Source organism: Pinus tabuliformis, chromosome 3_2 (assembly GCF_031772625.1).
Source record: "Pinus tabuliformis cultivar Carrire ecotype Pingquan chromosome 3_2, CPIR1, whole genome shotgun sequence".
NCBI lineage: Eukaryota > Viridiplantae > Streptophyta > Pinopsida > Pinales > Pinaceae > Pinus > Pinus tabuliformis.
This window is the reverse complement of record NC_142302.1, coordinates 626,461,258-626,482,990: the sequence shown is the minus strand read 5'-3', so window position 1 is coordinate 626,482,990 and position 21,733 is coordinate 626,461,258. Positions and strand designations below refer to the sequence as shown.

General features: G+C 40.2%; 1 protein-coding gene across 1 annotated transcript in view; it reads right to left on the bottom strand.

Moving 5' to 3' along the window:
* The window catches only part of LOC149182191 (ABC transporter A family member 7-like), a 299,560-nt gene that overhangs the window by 128,403 nt on the left and 149,424 nt on the right, over positions 1-21,733 (bottom strand). The gene's annotated exons all lie outside the window — the stretch shown is intronic.

Genomic DNA, 21,733 nt, shown 5'->3' with positions numbered 1-21,733 from the left:
AAATTGCATCTGAGATTTATCGATGTACTAAATACAACTATATGGCATGCTAATGACTATCTAATGCATGCTTAGAAATAAGACCTGAATGATGTGCTTGTATGAAGGTAATTGAACTTGAAATGTGTTGTCATACAATTGTAACAAAATCCTGTATATAGTGAGCAAGATTAATATATAGGAATTACCTTTTACAAAGATACATTCAACGATGGATCCAAACCAGGACAGCAAATACTGGCAATATATCATGTTTCTCTCAATCTGACAATATTACCACTAAAAATGCCATGAATTTTCAAACTTTAAATGTATCAAAATAATCAAAAATCATGATTCAAAAAAATCGCAAAATCCATGACACCTTCCCTGTAAAAATCCTTTTTTTTTTTTTTACTTTTTTCACTCATTTTGAAAATCAGAAGCAAGGGATTGAGATCAAAGGAGAACTTCAAAATCTTCCATTGTTAGAGCATTACGCATCAATAATGTAATAAAGTGACATTCATCATATAAGTGATTAATATAATGATAATTAAATATCATTAAAATTGTAGGGATAGTACAACTACCTAGTAAATGAAATAAAAGGGGATCGACGCCAATGTATCAAGTGACTTCCTTTAAATAAATGATATATTTTATGTGATTCCATATCTCTAGTTTTGTGTGCTTAGAGAAATAACATGGAGTCAAATCAGGAAGGCCCTAAGTCTTGTTTTCACTAAGTGATTTTGATTGATTATTAGGGCTTTCACAGTAGCCATAGAAGGGACCCACCAACAATGCAGTCTCAAACATAGAGAAAGGTAGCCGGTACAACAGTCATTGACAGAATTTTTGCTAGCCACTACTATCAAGGGATATCAAGTCGCCACAGGAAGAGTTGTCATGCATTGTTGTTGAATTATATGGGAATTGCCTCTGTCAAAGGACTCGGAGTATTGAATCATTGACATCTATAGTCAAGAAAAGTAAAGAAGCCAAGTTGCCATATCATTATAGAAGCAGCGATAAAGATGAAGGGAACAACTGCCCTGTATCAAAATCCAACTGGCATTTAGCATGTGCATATATCATTAACTCTTAGTTGTTGAATAGAAAAAAGGAAACTGTTCTTTGTGTTCAAGGAAGAAGCAACAATAAATACTATAAGAGAGAAGCTCAATCAAAGAAGCCATTGTTTGTATTAAAGCAGGAGTTACCAATCATATTCCAGCTGCTATCATCAAACATAGTCTTCTAAACTAACTGCATTTGGAGAAGGAATTTGAGGAGAGTCAAATCTACAAACCCTATGACCACCAAAGTGATAGGAATAGCTACCACTCTATTTAGAAGAGAGGTTATGTAGAAGGAAATGATTAATATATAAAGCATCTAGAATCAAAGTCTGGCAATTTTCATTTGTAGAAAGGTCAATCCACAAGGAGAGTAGTAGTTTTTGCAATAAGAAAGATCAAACAGAGAAGATTATCTCCAAGAGGAAAAGTCTCTCGGATTCTCCATAGAGGTGACAAGGAGGAGACATTAGCCCCTTCCAGTTCTATCAGGACACCGTGATGGTTCACGTAGATATTGAGGGATGTTGAGGAGTATGTTGAGACTCCTAAGAGCACATTCATGAAAACAGACCACCAAGGAAGCTTCCCAACTATATGGCATCACTGAATAACATCATTGATTCTGAACCCTTTAGTTTTTATGAGGCAGTTAATTAATTATTTATTTATTTAAACATTTTTTAATGAAGAGTCATTGTCAAAAAGACATGACCATTTACCCTTGTGACCAGTCACTGCCTATTTAAGCATACCGTCCAAAGGAATGTTAAGCATCATTTAGTCATTATTAATAAAACATTACATTACAGTGTGTGAATCTGCAAGTGATTTCAAATTTTCAACATTCAAGCTGGCTCTCTCTAACAGGCAAAGACACATTGCCAAGATGGGATAGGATGTGGACCGATCTATAGCAGGAGGAGTTGAGGTTTGCTCTATTGAAGAGTACCATCAGCAGAAGTAGCAGCAAGACCGTAAAGAGTGAGAAGGAAGAGGAAAATGTGGCCTTAGCATCCAAAGGTCCCAATCAGGGGAAGGGGGAAAAGAAGAAGAAGAAGGACCTATCAAAGGTCAAGTGTTTCAGATGTGGTGAGCTCGATCACTACAATACGCAGTGTCCTCTCAGAAAGAAGGACAAGCAGGAGAAGCAGGACCAGGCGACAGCGTCAACCAAGATAGACAAGTTATCCTCCAGGTTGGAGGTAGACTTCGCTATGATGGCAGCCATACCTCCAGGAGTGAGGTGGGGCAACTTGGAGTTGTAGTCCAGAACTGCAGAAGTTTGAGCAAGATCCTTGAGGTGTCACCCTCATGGATCACTACCTTGCTACGAGGGCCCACAGTGTTCAGTAGCAAACTAGTAGTAGTCAGGTACTGAGCAGCGCAGTGCAGTGTTAGCAGTAGTGCAAAGTTAACAGCAAGGCAAATTCTTCAATGGACAATGCAGCAGCTAGTAGCATTCAGGACTCGAGAGACGGATGTATCATACTGAACACATTTGATTCAGTATTTAGAATGCTTCTCAGTTGCAAATGTTGCAGCAACAACAACAACAGATAAGAGGGAGTTGTAGTGTTGATTTGGGGTAGCATTGGATGTGCTCTAGCCATGAAAATTGGTGGAGAGGCTAAAGCACATGAGATCTCCAAGATCCAGAAATGGTTTGGATAGATTGTACCCAGTTTGGGAGATATTAAAATAATTAATATTTTTAACGGAGTTCCTAAGTCTAAACATAGGAAAAATAAAATATTAATGGGTAATAATATAAAACTGGGTTAGAAGGGTCCAAAAGTCATTGATCAAGCCAAATCTAATCTTAGCCTTTGATTAGAGATTTAATCTCGGTCGTTGATGGACCAACGAGAAAAGTATAAGAGGAGGCTTGAGGGTCAGTTGGAGAACACACCAGAGTGATCAGTCATTCATTTTGCTAGAGCGGGGTTGCTAAGCAAAGTTTAATCAGTGATAAGTAGCGAGGGACAGTGAGTACGAGGCAGAGAGGCAGGGACAATACTGGGAGACCAGCACAAAAGCATAGAGAGAGACAGAGCAGCAGTCAGTCCTGGCTACGTAGAGCCCAGCAGAGGCAGCGCAGAGCCCAGAGAGACTGCGTCATCCACAAAGAGGGCAGAGTGAGTGACAAAGAGGCTCTCAGAGGTTACGCAATGCCTCAGAGGGCTAACGCATAGAGTCCTGGGACTAACGCAGGTCTGCAGGAGGCTGACGTAGAGGCCAGAAGGGCCAGTGCTGAGCTTCAGTTGTGATGGAGAGGGTTTCATGGGACAGGTTTTCTGAATACTTGTTTCCGAATATAGAGGTATTGTTGTAAAACAGTGCGAAAACACGCATATGGATTTCAAGGAATGAATTGATTAATTACAATGAGCAATGAAGCTCAATAAATAATACAAATGTATTTACAGAAGCAGCAAGTTTCTGAATGTAGTTATAAAAACAGCAAGTTTCTAATAAGAAACTGCTAATCGGAATAAAATACATAAATGAGCATTAAACACTAAAATAGCATTATTCTAATACCCTCCCTTAATGCTCAATCTATTTACAACACCTATAGATCCCTTGAATTTTACAAACTTATCAGGACCAAGGGGCTTAGTGAAGATGTCTATTGGCTGCTCCGTTGTGGGAACATACAGTAACTGAATGGATTCATCTTCAACAAGTTGTCGAATGTAGTGACAATGGGTTTCCACATGCTTTGTCTGTTCATGGAAGACTGGACTCTTGGCAAGTTTGAGCACTCCCTGATTATCACAAAACAAGGGAATAGGACTAGCCTGGGAAACATGCATATCTGCAAGCATACGTCGAAGCCAAACTACCTCACAAGATGCCTTAATTGTTCCCTGATACTCTGCTTCTGTCAAGGAGAGAGCCACTGCCTATTGCTTCTTACTAGTCCATGTGACAGCACTGGATCCCAGACTAAACACATACCCAGTTGTAGATTTACGATCATCAATCGAACCTGCCCAGTTGGAATCTATGTAACCCTGATTTGCAGGAAACGTAGGTCTAGGGTCCGTTTCCGTACGGAAACGGGGAAACCCGTACGGTATAGCTCGAAAACTCGTTTCCCGCTGTACTGGCCCATTTCTTGAGGAGGAAATGTGGCCAGTACAGCCCGAAACGATTTTTCGGGCCGTACGTCGGAGTTTCCTCATGTAACTTGACTTTTTCTTGTATTTTTTTTTATTTTTTCACTTCCAATTTTTTATTGGGCGACTCAAATATCCTCTAGATGCTTCTAAATGTCTCTCAAGTTAACAAAAAAAAACTTTTTTGAGTGGCGCAACCGAATGTTCAAACCTATGGCCCTAGTGTTTATTTTTCATTTTCATCCTTTTACTTAAATTTTTAACATTACCATGAAATGACTTAGGATGTTTGAGAGTGGTTTCGCCCTCATTGGATTTCATATGGAGAAAGTAGAATTTTAGATCTCACTCAAAATCCAGCAAACTTATTTGTTTTTTAGGATTTCAGGATTCGGGGGATTGCAATGTTTCCATTGGATTTTGTCATGTAATAGGGTATGGAACTTGTATTTAATCAAGAGAACCAAGCCCTCTATGCAGGGGAGACTCCCAATAATCAAAAGCATGTAGGGTACTAGGGTATAAAACTTGTATTTAATCAAGAGCACTAAGGTCGTTCAACTATGTAGGAGGAGACTCCTAATCAAGCACGAGACAAGAAATTAGAAATTTCTCGTGGCTGATTTTGGATACTTTTGTTTTCATTATGTGATCATTCATGAGTAGATGTGATGTAAATTTACAGACTTATACTTTATGCATTGACAATTGACAATTTAATCATAATGTAATAAATTAGAATGTATCATATATGCTTTATGATTGCACATATTTCTTAAATGTCCTAATATATATATATATATATATATATATATTGCGTTTCCCCGTTTCCAAAATTTGGGGGGGTCACGTTTCGTACCCGTGCCCATTTCGGAAACTCGTACTCGTTTCCCTGTTTCGTGCAACTTAGGTGTAACCACTGAGTGTAGAATCTAAACTCCAAGTGTACAGAAGTCCATAATCAGGAGTGCCACGCACATAATGCGGCACACGCTTTGCTGCCATCCAATGAGCAGTCTTAGGAGCTGTCATGAAGCGTGAAATGTAGCTCACTGCAAAAATGATATCAAGTCTAGTGGCAGTAAGATAGATGACGCTGCCCACTAATTGCCTGAATAAAGATTCATCCACAGCTGGTGAGGATGACTGAGTTGAAATTTTGAGCCCTGGTTCCATAGGAGTCGTGGCAAGTTTGCAATCCTGCATTTTGAACCTGTCCACAAGACTTTTGGCATACTTGGACTGAGAAAGAAAGATGTTGTTCTCAGTCTGCCAGACTTCAACCCCCAAACAGTAATGAAGAAGTCCTAAATCTGTCTTCTCAAAAGTGTTGCACAAATCCTATTTGATCCCACGGATCAAATGTGTTGAACTGCCAGTAATGATAAGGTCATCGACATAGACAACCACAAACAGAACATCATCACCAGTATGCTTGATATACAAGTTCGCATCAGATGGACTCTGCTGAAAGCCATGATCTGTTAGGTACTTATAAATTTTCATGTACCAAGCCCGAGGGGCTTGTTTCAGACCATAGAGTGCTTTGACTAATCTACAAACTTTCTGTTCGTGACCGGAAACCTTGAATCCTGGAGGTTGTGTCACGTAGACTTCTTCCTGTAAGTCACCATTCAGAAAAGCACTCTTCACATCCATCTGATGGACTTTCCAACTGAACTGAGCTACTAAGGCAAGGACGAGCCGTATGGTACTCATCTTGGTTGTAGGAGCAAAGGTTTCATCATAGTCTATGCCTTCCTTCTGTGAGAACCCTCGAGCAACAAGGCGAGCCTTATACTTGTCTAGGGTTCCGTCAGCTTTGTATTTCACTTTATATACCCATTTGCAACTAATGGGCTTCTTCCCTGCAGGAAGATCAAAAAGAGTCCAAGTGTGATTCTTTTGAATACTCTCGAATTCAACTTCCATAGCCTGTTCCCACTCTAGTATACCCTTAGCCTCTAAATAGGTTTGAGGCTCAAAAACCCTGTGTATATTAGCCATACGAACAAAATTTACTGTAGGCTATTGTTTTCTCTTATTTCTGGAAATTCTACCTTAAGGGAGCTCATTATCCCGGAGATCACCAATAGTTTTAGCCCACCATTTAGGCCGGAGAGTAGAAGAACCAATAGCTAGAGTAGGTGGAGGAGGCTTAGGAACAACCGAAGCAGCAAGAGAAGGATTATTTTCCGGAGGAAACTCAAGTAGTGCATCATCAAATACTGATGCTACATCATCCCTCCCATCAAGTGGACCTAACGGAAGAAGAACACTGTGAGGTTGATCCTTAGAACATTGCTCAGAAAGAGGCAACTGAAAGAACCCTCTATCTTCATCAAATACCACGTCTCGACTGAAGATAAGACGATCAGTGTCGATATCTATCAGCCTATAGGCCTTGTGATGATCACTGTACCCTGTCATCATGAGTTTCTGGCTTTTGGAATCCAACTTAGAGTGCTTAGCAGCTGGAATCCAAACATATGCAACCAAGCCAAAAACTTTGAGGTGGTTGATCATAGGCTTACGACCAAACCAAACCTCTTCTGAAGTCTTCCCCTTAATAGCCTAAGTAGGTGATCGGTTAAGAATATAGACAGCAGTAAACACTGCTTCAGCCCAAAATTTGTTCGGAACACTCCTTTGTTGTAACATGGAACGAGCCATTTCAACAACTGTACGGTTGCGACGCTCTACAACACTGTTCTGCTGAGGAGTGTAGGGTGTGGTTAACTGGCGTTTAATGCCATGGGTATCACAGAAGTTGGAGAAAGCAGAAGAACAAAATTCCCCCCCCCCCCCCCCCCGTTATCTATCCTAAGAGTTATGATATTACAGCCAGACTCTTTTTCAACTAAGGACTTAAACTTCTGAAAGATACTAATTACATCAGATTTATGTTTTAAAAAATACACCGACATCTTTCTATTGAAATCATCTACAATAAGCAAAAAATATTTGCAACCAATAACTGAAGATGTATTCATAGGACCACAAATATCAGCATGAATTAACTGGAGTACCTTAGATGTGCGCCAAGATTCTCCATCCTTGAATGAAGACCGATGTTGCTTGCCAACTTGACAGGCGCCACACACTCCCGAATGCTGAGTCTGAATATCAGGTAACCCTGACACAAGTCCCTCCCAAGATAGCTGAGAGAGATACTGAATGTTTAGATGCCCATATCTCTGATGCCATAGAGTGCTAATGGGAGAAACACGAGCTGCTAGAGCCACTTCTGGAGAATCACCGGTGTCAAGAAGCCTGTATAAGCCATGATCCTCTAGGCCAACAGCACCTGTAAGACAAGTGTCCCTGTCAATAATGGAGCACTAGTGCGCACTGAACACCACATCGAGCTTACGTGAGTTCCTCATAATCTGGCTAACAGACAGTAGATTAATTTCCATACCAGGAACATAGTACACATTCAGGAAGATGAGTGTGAGCCCATTAGACTGGATCTGAACTGTACCTCTACCAACCACTGTGTACTCCTCACCTCCACTGAAGACCACGGAATCACTGAAAGATGATAAGTCAATAAACCAGTCATGCCTGTGAGAGAAATGACGTGATTCACCAGAGTCAAAGTACCAGGCAGAAGACGGGGCATGATCTAAGGACCTCTTAGCCATAGAGGCGTAAAAGGCAGATTCCTTCTGCTCAGAATGTTCTGCGACATTCGCCTGCTGATGAGATCCTCCCTGCCTCTTCTGTTCAGAAGCAATCCTCTGTCGGCAATCTTTCTTCATGTGGCCGAACTTGTGACAGTAATTACACTGTAGATTTTTCTTCTTAGCGGAATCAGAAGGTTGAGAAGAACCTTGCTACTGAAAGGACTAAGAGGCCTGATATTTGGCAGCAAAAGCATTTTCTGAGGAGGTTGATGAAGCACTGCTACCAAACTGTTGTTTCCAGCGATCCTGTTGCAGGAGTTTGGTGCATAACGCAAGAAACTTCAGATCAACATTACTGGAGGTAATGTTGAGTGTTTCTATGAAGTGCTCATAAGGTTTTGGTAGACTTTTCAGAGTGATGACTACCATATCTTCTTCCTCCATGATCCGACCAATGGCTTCAAGCTGATCTCGAATGTCTTTAATCTTGTTAAGATGTTCCTGTAAGGACATTCGTTCGTCCATCATGATGGAGAACAACTAATTCTTTAGAAAGAAAGCTCTGCTCTTGTCAGATGTCTCGTGCAATTCCTTCAAATGTTGCCAGATTTCGGCAGTTGTCTTGTCGGAAGGAATCTGCGGTAACTGATCATCAGTCACAGAGAGTTTGAGAAGCATAACAGCCTCTCGATTTCGATCATCAAACTTATCTTGATCTGTACCAGGTGTACCAGGACTGAGTTCTTTGCTCAGAACGAGCTGGTCAAGACGCCTATATTCAAAAATGGTCAACATTCTCTGTTTCCAGATGTTATAATTGTTGCCATTAAAGCGTTGATTGCCTTCCAACATCAGATTGGTTAGCGAGGCCATCTGCACGTTTCCCAAGACACGGAAAACAACAAAGGAGTCTGGCACGGATTTCAATGTAGATGCTGGCTGATCTGGACAAAATCTGACAGGTGCTGGAAACAAAATTCAAATCCGCTGACTCGAAAATTGAGGCACGGAAAACGATGCACCCAGAAAATTCTGACGACTACCCAATTGAGATATCAAAAAACCCACATCAAATTTGTAATCAGAAAATATTTTCACCAAATGAAAAAAGTAAAATACCTTGATCAATAAAATAAAAAATAAAAACGAGCCACGAAAAAAATCACCGCAATAATGGACGGATTCTCGAGTTGGAGCCACTGGAATTAGAATTTCGATTTCGTTTGAATTCGAAGGAAATGAGAGAAACCCAGAATTCCATGCAGCATCTGAGTATTTGACACACTCAGAACTTGCCCAACAATCACAAACGAGAAACCCAGTTTACAGCAGCTGCTCTTGAAGTTGATGCCCGGAACAAGCCACGGGGTCAACAAAAGGATGATACGAGTTCCATCAAACTTCAAATTTCAGCTGCGTCGTACCAGGCCGACGTACAGCAAAATAATTTCAGCAAAGCTAATTCTGAACTCGGGCTTCTTCTCTGCTATACGACTTTATCTTTTCTACTTAGACTTACGTCCTCTTTCTCCTCCTCGAAACACCTCCTCAGCCGTCTAATATCAGCGTCCTTTATCCTCGTTATGTGCCCAGCGGCCTTTTTTCAGTGACACAGGAGCTGACAAACACGTGTCGAGAGTTGTGTTCGTAGATCTGGAACCCACGGTCATTGACGAGGTTCAAACAGGAGCATTTAGAATGCCGAGAAAACAGTCCTGTCGGGTCTCAGCTAATTCGGTCGTCGCTTCCAGAAGGTAATTCCGTGCAGTCGTGCAGAGCTACGATGGCCTGCAGAGCTATGATGGCCTCAGCTACGCTCCATGATTTTTCAAAGTCCATGAAATTTTTCAAAAAAAAAAATCCGAAAAAGAAATATAACCTAGCTTTGATACCATAAAACAGTGCGAAAACACGCATATGGATTTCAAGGAATGAATTGATTAATTACAATGAGCAATGAAGCTCAATAAATAATACAAATGTATTTACAGAAGCAGCAAGTTTCTAAATGTAGTTATAGAAACAGCAAATTCTAATAAGAAACTGCTAATCGGAATAAAATACATAAATAAGCATTAAACACTAAAATACCATTATTCTAATATGTTGCCGTATATTTTTCTCTGTCGGGTGAGCTGGTTTAGGCACCCAGTTGTACTTTGATAAACTGCATAATAATATAACCCTCTAAATAGTTGCGTCATTTTCCCGCATTGGGTTTTCCCGGGGACATTGGTCCAAAAACAACAGTGTCACTTGTGTGCTTGTTTTCTTTTAGTTGATGATCTGTAGATATTGATATTGTACTTGTGTTTATTTTCAATATTTACATGGTAATAACTTGTTAAGTAATTAAACAAGAAGGAAGAAATAAACCAGATAGTACAGGAAGAATTTCTAACGGGGTAAACTTAGAAATTCCAACATGTAGTGCAGATGCAAAGCAGACAACAGCATAGCAGGGTCAACAGCAACACAGATGAAACATCAGAATTGCGCAGTGGTTGGTGGGCAGTGTCAGGAAGTCACAGTGGCCAGACATCAGCAACGTGACAGAGGGTGATACAGAGACAGGGTGTTGTAGCATTACGTCACTAGAACACCTTCCTTGCTAAGAGGGAGTGTTAGTTTTTGTAGAAACAGAGGTGTTCTAGTCTCGAAACTTTGTGGAGAGGCCAGAATACAGAAGTTTTCCATAACCCATAAATCATTTCTAGAAATTCCACCTATAAGTGTCTCAATTAGATTATTAACCTATTTTTTAACTAAACTTAGGAAAAGTGGTTAATTAATCAGTATTAATCGAGATAAGGTGTGAATCATCTAGAAACTCACACGGATCGACAGGGAATTAATTTGGGCCCTTGATTAAGTTTTAATCTTGACCATTGGAGGTCCAACAGAGGATTATAAGAATAAGTCGATGGGTAGATGGAGAACACATTGGAGACACTTGTGAGAACCACAGAGAGTTAGATTTCCTTGGAGAGTTCGATTTTCCAGAGAGCCAGCAGTGCTGGAAGAGTTCGAGCTTCAGTCAGGAAGCAGAGACGGAGAGAGGCAGAGACAGTGAGGTCGGAGGAAGCTTTCCAGATTCGACAAGTTCATTTGCAGAGAGGAAGAGATAGCCACAGTGATGCTAACGCAAGGGCTATGTAGAAGCCTCTAGAGGCAGTTTGATTTTGCTGAAGAGAAGTCGTGTTTCAATTCCATAGGTTGGGAAACTATTCCAAAGGGCCGGAGAGAGTTTCTCAATCAGTGGCAGACAGGACAGCTTGAGTAGCAGCTGATTCAAGTTGAGCGTCGAAGGGACTACGCTAGGGTGACGTAGGCTTGTGCAAAGGCAATTTGGAGGGCTCACTTGGAGCTGTAATCAAACCTCGGATTTGCCTATGGAGTGAGGAAAATTCCTCACTAGATTTTTGCCAGTATTTTTCTCTATAGTATAGCCAAATTCGGGATCCAGTTGTACTCAAATTTTCTCTCACTACTACATAATAATAAAAAGCCTTAGTTGTTGCACCAGTGCTCCCAAGTTGGGTTTTTCTGAGGACATTTGTCAAAAAATAATTGTGTTAATTTTGATGTGTGTGCTAGCATTTCTCAGTTTCCAGCGCTATTACTTTCCGCAATTTTATTTTTGAAGGTTGCAATGTGAATTATTTGGTATTTTTCGTAGCTAGATAAATTGTTAATTTAATTAACAATTAGAAAAATAATTTCTAGTTGCTACAATAGGATTTCAAACTTGAAATTTTCACAATTTGCACATTCAAGCTCCAACATTCCATTACTTACCTCATTCTCCTTATCTACTCCACCAAAATAGCCCTAAAAGAGAATGATGGCATGCCCCATGTGTGGTACAAATGCTTGGAGATGCCACCTTGGCTAGAGCGTTGAGTTGATTTGGCTTGCACTTGGGTCTAACTTGGGTCATTGTGGCAATCTTGGTCTTGATCTTGGGTCTTGGATATCTCACTTTGATATGATTCTATAAGAAGAGGATTTTTGGGTTTTCCCCCTTGTGGGGTTTTTCCTTGGCTTGGAGCCTAATTTTTGGTGTTCTTTGTCCCTTTGTGATCTTTATATTTTTTATAATTGTTTGATGAAGTGGGGTGGCAAGAGGGGCAGGGATTCTCATTAATCCCGAAGGAATCATTGAAGATACATATGCTTGGGACCTGGGTAAGAGGACAAACAATCAAGTTGAAGCTTATGGTTTGTTTTTCGACTTAACATTGGCTTAGAAAAAGGGCATTAGAAAGATCTAGGTCCTCGGAGACTCAGTGTTGATCATAAAGCATATGAACCATAGATCAGCAACAAAAAATATGAACCTTAATCAAATAATTAAGAGATCCCAAGGGATGATCCCCTTATTTGAGTTTGTGTCATTTTTTCATATCCTAAGAGGGAATAACCAGGAAGCAGATAAGTAAGCAAATTTGGCTTGCCAGTTGAAGGCAGAAAAAAGTATAGTGAACGAGGTTGAGGAAACGGTATGCATTCCCTAATCTTATTCATGGGTTTATAATATTGGTCTGAGGATGGCATTCTTGGCTCATCCAAGAGGTCAAAAAGTATCAACAAGTTGGATTTTGCAAGATTAGTTGGTCTTAAGTTTTCATTACCCCCCTCGTCTCTCTCTCTCTCTCTCCTTTTGCCACCCCCCCCCCCCCGCCCCTTCCTCCCCCTCCCTTCTTCTCCTTTTTTCCCTCTCCTCCCTATTCCCCGTCACCTTTCTTCCTCTCATCCCGCTAAACCTCTCATTCTTTTATCTCCTCCTCTTCTCCACTTCGTTTGTGCCCCCTCCCCGCTCCTTGGTACCTACTGCATCGGCCAATGCTTGGCCCATCCTGTCCTTGTGCCTCGTGGCATGGGTTACCTTAGTCTGTCGCAGCTATGTGTCTGCATCCTTCTTGTAGGTAATACACTTGGGCTCGGGCGATCCCAATTCGTGAGAATACAATCTCCTAGGCATAAATTTTGTTGCAAAGGTCTGTGTTCCAGTACCGCCGAAGGCAAGTTAATGGAAGATTGGGAGAAACACTTATATCCTTAGCTCAAATTTTCTTTGGTCGCTCGTGGGAAGAAGTTGTAGGCAAGTATGAAGAAACAGGAGAAGACCTGGGAATTTATGGTTATTAGTTGGGAAATTAAGGACGAGCATGGGGATCCCAGCACCATTAGTACTAATCTCCAGTACAGCATCCATATCTAGATCTGCTCCTTCTATTTAACGAGTAACGGTTTGATATGTTATTATGGGTTAAGGCTTATGCTAACGGTGGCCTCTATGAAGGCTTGGCGGCTGAAGCTTGGGACTCCGAGCATCTGTTGCGGGTTCTAGTTCTAGGTCAAAGCACCGGCATTTAGGGGGGTCTCTGGAGAAATTTGCAGCTGCAAAGGGAATCTAAGTGTCGACTTACTTCTGTGTGTCAATTTACAGAAAGCTGGTTGCCTGAGAGAGGCCACGAATTGTGGATATAATCAGAGTCGGGTGGGGGTTCTGGAGCAAAACTACGCAAGCACTCTGAAGTCAGAGGTCTTTGGTAAATTGGAGTTAGGGGACTGTAGCATGCTGGTCACCGCCATGAGCATGAACATGTTAAAATTGGCAACTAGGGCCAAACTCCATGAGGATCTTCTTATTTATGGCAGGTGATATTTTTCTTGGATTCCTCTCGTCGAGAGGTGTAGGATTGATCTAAAGACCATCCAATTCCGACATGTATTCATGGAGATATGAATTTATTTGTGTTATGTGACAATTCGTCAAGGTCGGCCAACAAACAAATTAGCCCCACTTGTCCTCCACGTTTTAGTATAAATAGAGGTGGCCTTCAAGTCACTTTGACACACACTCTTGTGATCTCCCTTCATTCTGTTTTGGGTTTGATGAAGAAGAGATCTAGAGGGAGTGCCCTAGGATATACGCTGGCCTAATGATGCCCTAATCTGTAGGAAAGGGAAGAAGCCTAGTGATGCCCTAACGCTGCCATGAAGTACCCTAGACGTGGAAGAAAAAGGGTCTTCTTGAAGATCCTACGCTGCCCTAATTTACAGTCAATGAAGCAAGCCCTTAACGCAGTCTTGGAGGAGTCTTGCAAGCAGCCATGGAAGAATCTAATACGTTGTCATGGAAGGATGCCCTGGAATCTAATTCGCTGCCCTAGAGGATGCCCTAGACTCTAACGCAGTCATGGAAGAAGCCCTAACACAGTCAGGGAAGAAGGCTTCCATATCACAGCAAGGAAGTGACCTAAACGCAGGTCTAATGCCACTATTCTAGAGTGCCCTAGACGCAATAATGGGAAGATAGAATCACAGTCAATACGTTGTTCAAAGGGTCCTCAATCTGCTGTCCTAAGGAGAGGTATACACGTTGTTCAAAAGAGACCTAGCCGCAGTTCTGTGTGTGCACTAGTCATAGCCAAGATGCACCCTAAACGTTGGCCTAATCTATACGTTGTTCTAAAGGAGACTCCTATGTAAAAGGGAGCTTTTATATGCAGCAAAAGAAGACCTGTCTACGCAGCTAGGAGATGTCATAATCCACAGTCAGATGACGGTTCTATGCAGCAAGAAGAAGGATCCTAATACGCTGGGAAGAGGAGGCCTTAACCAGCCCTATACACAGTCAAAGAGGGGTCTATATAAGCTGCCCTAGCCGCAATCCTCAAGGGCTATCAAGGAGCCCTAATGCAGCCTTCTAATCTGTTGTTCGATGATATGATGAAGCCTTATTCACTGCTAAGGATAGCTGATCAACAGTGAACCTATACACTGAAATAAGGAACTTAGATGCAGCTTGAATAAGTATAGAAGGCAGCAATGTATCAAGATTATGTCTGGGCATGAATGAGACAAGAGAGCATACACCTGGGTCGAGTACAATGACCAATACCAGTATTTCCTCAGAGGGAGGAAATGCATATGCTTCTCAATGGACGAAACAACAAGATCAAGGGGGAGAGTTCATTGATCCTCCCACCACCAGTGGTAGAACGAGCAGAGAGGTGCGGCAGACACTGAGGGATGCAGAAGAGTTTGTTGGAGCTCCTAGAGCCAAGAAGAGGCAGTGTAGAAAACCAAATAGATACCAAGCATTGGTAGCTCAGATTATTGAACCCTCTAGCTTTCAAGAAGCTATTCAACACCAAGTATGGGTGAAAGCCATGGTGGAAGAGTACAACTCCATCATGACGAATGATGTCTGGGAAGTAGTACCTAGACCACAAAATAGATCAATTGTAGGATCACGATGGATCTACAAGATCAAGTATGCTGCAAACGGTAGCATAGAGAAGTACAAGGCAAGGTTCGTAGCAAAGGGTATGCTTAGAAAGAAGGGATAGACTATGAAGAGACCTTCGCCCCAGTTGCTCGTTACACCTCTATCAGATCTGTTATATCCCTAGCAACTCAAATGGGATGGGACATTCACCAGATGGATGTCAAGACAACATTCTTGAATGGAGTATATAGAACAACCCGAAGGCTTCGAAACTCATGAGAAGAAGTCTCATGTTTGCAGGTTAAAGAAAGCCCTGTACGGGCTCAAGCAGGCACCTAGAGCATGGTATGGTCGAATTGATAGTTACTTGCAGCAGTTGGGATTTGTCAAGAGTGATGTTGATCCCAATATCTACTATTGTTGGTAGAGAATGAGCCACTTATTCTGGTACTATATGTAGACGACATGTTCCTAACTGAATCATCTGGGCTCATCCAGGACTGCAAGAAGAATCTTGAAGTCAAATTCGACATGAAGGACTTGGGATTGATGCATTATTTTCTGGGGTTGGAAGTTTGGCAGAAGAATGGGGAGATCTTCCTTGGACAAGGAAGGTATGCTACAGAGATTCTGAAGGGATTCATAATGCAGGATTGCCGACCCATGGCTACCCCCATGATCACCAACTGGAAGAAAATAGATGCGTTAGAGGATAAAGAAGTAGATCCCACCTTGTACAGACAGCTCATTGGGTCGCTTATGTATCTAGTCAACACTAGGCCAAACATTTGTTTTACTGTCAACACTCTTAGTCAATTCATGGTGGAACCAAAAAGGGTGCATTGGGCAGCAGCAAGACACATACTTAGGTATGTACGTGGAACAGTTGGATATGGGTTGAAGTACTCTAGAGGGGAGGATATCAGCTTGAATGGGTTCATTGATGCAGATTGGGCAGGTAATTCAATAGACCGAAAAAGTACCTCAAGGTACTGCTTTAGTGTTGGATCAGGGATGATATCTTGGTGCAGCAGGAAGCAGAAATCGGTAACATTGAGTTCAGCAGAAGCAGAATATATGGCAGCCAGCACAGCGACATGTGAAGCCATATGGCTTAGAAAATTGTTTGTGAGCCTATTCAGAAAAAGGATGGAGGCGACCAAAGTTTATTGCGATAATCAAAGTTGCATCAAACTCTAAGAATACATTATTTCATGATCGGCCGAAACATATAGATATCCGTTGTCACTTTATCAGACACTGTGTTCAGCATGGGGCAGACAACTACAGTATGTTCCCACAGGAGAGCAGGTGGTCGATAAACTTACAAAGGCTCTCGGAAGAGCTAAGTTTATTCAACTCAGAGAGCAGTTGGGTATGGCTGAAAATCTGTTTCAGTAGCATCAGCAGGTTGCAGTGCAGGGACGGTTGGCAGTGGCAGTGCCGACAGCAGCACAGATGCAGCAATTCAGAGGGAGTTGTAGTACATATGTAGCATTGGCAGTGGCAGTGTCAAAGGCTGCAATACATTTGATGCCATAGGGCATCCTCTGTAATGTACTAATGTATCTCTAACCCTATCCCTTGTTATTTAAGTTATTAGAATAGGTTTCATTTCAGCATTTAATTTACAGAGCTTATGTTGCAGTACTTGATATCATGTGATGATTTCTAATTTTTGTTTGAATGGATATCCATTGGATTTACTCTGTTTGATGTGGATGCGGAATATGGATTCTCACATTCCTTCACTGAAGAAACTTGTTCCCATGTACAGCCAGATGTTGACCACTCATGTTTCAACTACCCCTTGAACAAAGTACAATGTAGAGCAGTCAAATTGTTTTCAGATTTCATCATCATCTTACATCTTCTGGTCTTTGTATTGTAATCCAAATTATGCTACCCTGGGGGCCTTAATGTAAAAATGATTCCAGTATGTTTATAATTCCATGTAAAACATTTAGCTAAGCCTATGATTTTTACCAAAGAGTCTCACTCTACAAAGTTTTTTAGCCTCAACCAATTATTTGTGTTTTCTAACCCTTATAATTCGCAGAGTTTTTCTCCCAATCTATACCCCAAAGCTAGAGTGGGCCTCAAAGGTTGGGTCTTAGGTGAGTCCTAGTGTATCGAGTCTATGTAATTTTTCATACTAGATCACTTGTAAAGTGTCACAAAATTTGGTTGAGTCTAGAGGTCATGTTTTTATTATCAAAATTCCACTTCTGTATGGGATTTTCATGTAAAAATTGATGTAAAAATGTAAAAGAGACTCTATAGGAGTTCTAGGGGGTTTGAGTACTTAATTGTACATCTCAACTCCTAAACTTTCTATTTAAACACAATTATAGGGTGGAAAATTATGTTTAATCCCCTCTAGAGTCATTTTATTTATTTTTTGGCAAACAATGCCACAAATAATTAGTCAAAAATATAAAATGAGAGAAAATGAAAATTTCTCCAAGTGGAAAAATAATTAAGAAGGGAATGTACATTTTCCAAAAAGGGGATCAAATTCAAAGTCAAGAAAAGTCTCATTTCCAAGGCAGAAAATACCCACAAAAAATTTGTTGGGCCAGAAGGAAAATATTTTCTTAGGGAGATCGAATTTTCTGGGTCTAGGTGGTTATTTTGAATCAGGGAATTCCAAGAAAAATATTTTTGAAGATTTTCCAGTGGTCCAAAACCACCCACAAGTCAGACATTGGTCCATCCAGCACATCCATCAAGAAAATCGAATTTTTCTAGAGATTTGTGCAGCAGTTATCAAGGGTTTGAAATTGTTTGACAAGGATCAAGCCATGGATCAAGTCCAACTAGTTGTTTTTTCCACTAGGAGGTTCTCATGCTTTCATTTTTCTGTATAAGGAATCTCTAAGCTCCTTATATGATCATATGATGTAATCTTGACCTCTTGGTCAATGAAGCTCTGCTATCATTGTAACATTTTTCTGAGCATATAATAAAAGTCTTTGGGGCAAAATTATGGTGTTATTCTTCAATGATATGGTATCTTGTTCTCAATGTTCTACTAGTGCATTATATTCTTATTTCCATTAGCTCTTGAAGATTCATTGGTGTATAGTTACCTCGCATCATTGTTTAGATTTGGAGAAACACACTAGGTGGAGTAGCTCTATTGTTTTTCGATTAAACCCTTAGACTCCTCTATCACTGTGTTATCCAAATCTCTATGGATCTAACAATTATCTTTCAAGTGTGTAGAAATTATTTTTTATCAAATCTTGGATACTTGGGGACATTCTCAGTTGATTTAGCCAACTATACAAGCATAGAAGTTGAAGAACCCATAGTGGGCACTTGAAGTCTTAACATTCGAATAAGAGAAGGGGTTATCCTTACCATTTGCTCTAGATCGAAATTTAAAATATTTTCAAAAATATTTTAGAGCTTTGATGAATAGATATGCATCTTAAAGAGCTCGTATCATTAAATTTGTGCATAAATATTTTGTATATATTTCCCTAACCTTGTATATATTCCCATCTATTTGTATATATTTGTCGGTTTTCCCTTGAATTTCTATTGCAGATCTGAAGGAGGGTTTCAATATAGCTTTCATCTATATCTATACATTGTTTGCGGGCTTGGATCTATCAAGATTTGGAAGGTGATCGATTTCTCAAGCTTGGATTAGCCTCCTAGCCTAGACGCCTAAGGCTTTTGGTGGTCAGCAAATTATTTTCAGGGTCGTCTAGCCTTTCTTTGAGTACTGCAAGGGTTTTTAGGGCTCTTTTAGCCTCTAGACCAAATTTCTCAAGGGTTTGACCTTCTATACAAAAAATTGCAAAATTTTTGAGGGCTTCGCTTGGGGTTTTTAGCCTTCTTTTTCTTCAGATCTCATCTTTGGGCTAGCTGCTAGACTTATACGATTATTCTTGGCATTATAAGGGTTTGAAATCTATTTTGTGGCTCATATCATTGTTTGGAGGCTTTTTCTTGTAGTTTGGAGAATCCCTTCCCTTTGTCAAAAGGGCTTCTCCATTGTGACATAATAAGAATAATAGAAATCTTGTTCTTGAGGGAGCTTGGGATCTCTATCCCATGGTATCTTGCCCCCTCATTTAGAGGGAGGCATCTTTATCTTTTTATTTTCTCTTAGATCTAGATTACTAACTTGTTTGTCTTGCATTGTTAGTTTAGATCTTGTCTCATAATTACATTCATTAGCTACTTGATCTATTGCATTTGGAATTGTTCTTGCCTTTGGTTTCATTTGCAAGTTAAAGATTTAAAGTAGTCTCTTGAATCTCTTGTTATAAATCTCATTTTCCATCATTCTCATATGATTTCATTGTAAAACTTTACTTGTTTTCACTGTCTAATATAAGTAAAGTCATCTTAAGAAGTATTCATTGTTAAACGCTTTTGAGATATTGTTCTAACATCTAATCTAATTGCATCTAATTTTATTTCATTGAGTAATATTTAACTTGCTTCATTGATCATCATTCTTACAAGATAATCACCTTGTGCTCTTAAGTGAATCTTGAATATAAGTGAATTGGCTATTTCTTATGTAGAAGCATCAGTGTGATTAAATCTCCTTGGAACATTTGAATTTGCATCATAGATCTAATTTGCATCTTAAAAATTACCTCCAAGTGTAAGCATGGTTAATAGAGAGATAGGACCACCTTCTTCATACCCAATTTGAGAAGCTTGACCCTTTTTCAACGGTTAAAATGAGTGACCTTGCAGTTCTCTTATGTTCAATCCCTTGTAGGAACAAACGCACTTGGGTCATTAGAACTCCTGGGTAGGTATCGTTAATGAGCCCTTAGTCTCCTTCCCCAGCAGTTCTTCCTACAACCTTGTCTACGATTGTTTCAATAATTAAGAAGGCGGCTTTCACCTTAGGATAGGCATATAATTAAAACCAACCAAGATCTTGCATCTCACATAGGTAGATTTTGCATCTTCATTTTGCATCTCAATTAATTATCTATAATTGGAATTGTGAGCTCAATTTGTTTACTTGTGAATCTACATTGTTGCACTTGTCATTTTCAAGTATATTATTTATGGTCTATCATCTTTACTTGAAGCGCAAGTCTTAGTTATATTGCAAGTATATTTATAATTTCTCATATATCCATTTCTTGTAATCTTTTGATCTCTCGTACTAACTTTGTATTGCAGCGTTGCTTCTCTTGTAATTTGAGGTATAGTTATTTTGTGCAAGTAATTTGATTCATATTTGAGCATTAAGGCACTGGTCTCATCACTATTCATCCTATTAAGTGTCATACCAATTTAATCAAATTTATCTCTGATAACTTATATTTCATAATAATAATAGTTTTACTTGCCAATTAACTTTAAATCAAGTTGCCCAAAGGAGTGATTGCCTTGCCCTTAGTCTCCTGGAACTTGTTGTTCCAACAAGTTTTCCTCTTTCATTCATGTTTAGGGACTACCCCCCATAGCTTGTCTAGGAGAGATCTTAAATGGAATGAGTAGGAAGAAAGGTGACCGCCCCTACTCTAAGCATTGCATCTTAGGTTTACACTTTGGGCGACAACAGGTCCCACTAGATTAAAGTCAAAAAACTAACTTTCCAGGTGAAGTGTGGGGACAAGAATACAATTGAGATCTACCAATCATCCATATTAGTACGCCCATGACATTAAATGAAAGCACATGATTGCAAGAATGGTTAAAGTACATGTCGATATACAACCCACCTTCCTTTAAGAAGAAATTCCAAATAGGAGAGAGATCTGACTAGAGCAACAAGTGGAGAATCCTAGCATAATCTTATGTGTTAATCATCATACGGTTGTTGGCTAGTTGGTTATCCAAAGAGGAGAAAATTTTTCTCCCTTGGGTTACCCACTTTTTGTTAGAAAATGTAACTATGTTCGGTCTTCAATAATGTACTTGAGTCATTATGTAATGTACTTGTCAAAAGAATAAAGAAAAGAATTTTTATTATTATTATTGTGACTTATTAAAGCATGGGTTTCATGCTTGGGCCACCATGTTTTAGGTCAAATTCCCCATTGAGGACTTTTAGGATTTATTCCGAGTTTATAGAATTATTGTACATTTAAAGAGACCCTTCTTGGGCTTTTGAATCATGTAAAAAGGTTAAGTATTGAGTCAAATATGAAATATGGAACCTCCACACCATGTCGACCTAAGGGAATATCAAGTCAGCCTAAGGACCCTATTCGACCCCACAAGAAACCTCTAAAAGGAAGCAAATCAAATTCATTTGGAGCATCACTCTCTCATCAAGTTCGAATTCTCTTGTAGATGGGAAGAAGTGTGAAAATCTCTTGTTGCTTGGCAGAAGTGCGAAATTCTCTTGTAGTTGGGAAAGTCTATTGCCGGGAAGCCGAAGTCAATACGAGTTTGGGGAAGTCTAAGGAGACAAGGAAAATTGAAATTTTTGTGTCTCTCGCTCTCTATTTCATGTCCTAAAGTGGGAGATCAAATCTTCCAAGTTTCACTGTTGCTGAAAGCTGCTAATTGTCATAAGCTGTTGCATAGTCGAAATTGCTGGGAAGAGGTCGAAATTCTGGGAGGCTGACTTGGTGTGGAGGGAAGGTTTGGTCTTGGTCTAGGGTGAAGAGTCTCAAAGCATACTATTGAAAGGAAGAATTATCTTGACTGGGTTTTCCCCTCGAGGGGGGGGGGGGGGTTTGC